At 44.6% G+C, this 2,721-nt stretch overlaps 1 non-coding gene across 1 annotated transcript; it reads right to left on the minus strand.

Moving 5' to 3' along the window:
• Positions 1–1,020: 1,020 nt before the first annotated feature.
• On the minus strand, positions 1,021–1,123 carry LOC114922683. The gene has a single exon (XR_003810460.1). It is a non-coding gene; the product is annotated as a U6 spliceosomal RNA (small nuclear RNA).
• Positions 1,124–2,721: the final 1,598 nt, after the last annotated feature.

Genomic DNA, 2,721 nt, shown 5'->3' on the forward strand with positions numbered 1-2,721 from the left:
GAGTAATTACTCAACAAATCTAACAACGCAGGGGCAATCATAGCTTTAGACATGCCTGAAATCCCCTATTTGATCTTCATTGATCTGGCTTCAGGTCCTCTTTGGGTACTTCAAGTACCTTGATTATCCTGAAGAATGGGGGAGACTGGGAGAGAGGCAGGAGAATGGGTGCCAGTTGATTCTCCTGGATGACCTGGCTATTTGTAGTGTTACTGGTCATAATACCTGTCCAGTTGGGAGGACTAGTCTCCCCCCCCCCCGCCGCCTTTCTCTTTTCAACTATGATGCTACTAAAGAAGCTGCAGTGAGGAATTACCCGAAGAGCATATGACTTTCCCTTTGGTTTCTGTGTATCAATATGATTGGGCACAGAAATAGTCTAGGAGTTTTGGAGACGTTTGGTAGCTTATACTTTTGTACTAATAGCTAGCAATACAAAGTACGAGTAGTTTTGTACTAATAGCTTTTGGGTGAAGTATAACAGCTTGTCTAGTACTTACATCAAGAGGTAGCAAAGCAATATCTTCCTTTTTTTCCTTCCTAACATTTTATTATTAATTTCATTTCTATAGCTGCCTATCTCAAAAATTCTAGGTCAGTGATGGTGAACCTTTTAAAGTCCGAGTGCCCAAACTGCAACGCAAAACCCACTTATGCATTGTTGGGTGCCGGGTGGGTGTGGCCCATTGCCTGAGTGTGGCCAATTGGGTGGGCGTGGCTGCGGTGGTAACAGCAGACTGGGTGGGACTAAAAAGTTCAATCAATCAATTCCAACTTTCAAGATCTTTTTTTTTCCTGCGAGAAGTTGACATTGACTGATTAATCTTTTTTTTTTTTTTTGCACACGGCGGCGGAGGCCTAAAGCAAAAAGGTTTTATAAAACCCAGCTGAAGGCCTACGACTGGACCGACGGCATGCGTGCCCACAGAGAGGGCTCTGACTGCCGCCTCTGGCACCTGTGCCATAGGTTCGCCACCACTGTTCTAGGTGGTGTACATCATAAAAACATAAAACAAATACAAAAATATGGAACGTGTATTTGTATGTCATCTTTGTGCAGGGACCCTGCCAACCTTCTTTATATTTTATTAAATTTTAGTATATGTGTTGCTGAAACGAGCACCCACTAATGCAGTTGATCCTTTTGGTTGTGTCAATAACTGGCCAACTGGCTTGTTCTCTGAGCTTGATATCAAGGGCGGAGAGTGGCTGGCCCAAAGTCACCCAGTTAGTTTTCATGGCTAAGGCAGGTCTAGACCTCAGTTTCTAGACCTAGGTTTCTACCTTTGGTGCCTTAACCATTACAGTAAACCAGACTGGCCTCTCTGCAAAGCAATATCTTCCTGAACCATAAAAATAATAGTGTCTGAGGTCTTCTGCAAGATAGTTTCAAAATGATTGGGGGGGGACGAGGGGGAGGCATGGGGAAATCTAGCAAGACGGTATATATGGGATGACAACTTAAGCTGACTTCTGTGTTATATAATAGCTCTATTTAGGAGCTGGGCAATCTTTTTTGGAAAATGAGTATTGAATGTAGGTGAAGAGAGCTAGGGAGAGGAAACTTATTCACACAAACACAGAGAGAGAGAGAAGAGAGAGAAGACTATATATTTAGAAACTGGCAATTCATAGTATAAACATAGTAATAAACAGTGATGTGGACATCATCTTACCTGAGAGTTTAAGTTGGACTATTGCTGTATGATGTACAAGGCTGGGCTCACTTAGGAAATTATCTGGAAACTTCATTGAGTGAATAATGTTTTAATAATGTTCTAATAATATGTGTGTGTGTGTGTGTGTGTATTGATCAGCCTGAATCAATCCACTTTTAAATGAAAAGTAATATAATTTATCATGCTGTCCCAATGCAGGTTTGTAGATAGATGTCAGCTAGGGCTGAGAAAGATTGTCTCAAAATCACCCAGCCAGGTTCTGCAAGTGGAGAGAACAGGGGTCTCCAATCCCCTGGGCGTGGCCTACCACCAGGCCATGGCCGATTTGCAACTGGGCTGGACGAGTGGTGGGCTGGCACACACATGCGCAGCCCAACCTGCGCGAGTGGAGGGGGGGTTCATGTGCACACATGTGTGCAGTTCAATTTGTGCAAACTGAGGTGCACACACATGCATGCTGGCCCACCGCTCATGCAGCCTGGTTCCCCTCCCCCCTGGACCGTCAAGCTGCAAAAGTTGGGGACCGCTGCTTTAAAGGACAAAACCAGCGCCTTGCATTGGACCTGGAAGCAAACTGGCAATGTAGGTCATGAAGGAGAGATGCAATGTGTTTCACTCTAGGGATGCCCATAACTACCTGCCCCATAGACCAGGGGTCCCCAGTCCCCAGGCTGCGGCCCAGTACTGGACCCTGGCCTGTCCGGAAGCGATGGGTAAATGTGCGTGCAGCTCTATTTATGCACCTGCCGCTGGTGTGGAAACATCCCCTTTCCCCCCCACCAGTCCACAAAGCCAGAAAGGTTGGGGACCACTGGACTAGAATGAGTCTCTGCTCCTATTGCAGCATCTTCATCACTACATCACACTATCACTGGCTATCTCTCTCCAACACACACATATAAACAAAATGGCAAAAGAATGATAAACAACTATCAATGCATACATATATTACATGACAATAATACCAGACAGCAAATAATACCAGAAATAGCTCCAAATCTGCTATATTTATTTTAACCATAAGAGCTCTAAAAATGCCTCA

Source organism: Protobothrops mucrosquamatus, unplaced genomic scaffold (genome assembly GCF_001527695.2).
Source record: "Protobothrops mucrosquamatus isolate PMUCROS unplaced genomic scaffold, P.Mucros_1.0 scaffold616, whole genome shotgun sequence".
NCBI lineage: Eukaryota > Metazoa > Chordata > Lepidosauria > Squamata > Viperidae > Protobothrops > Protobothrops mucrosquamatus.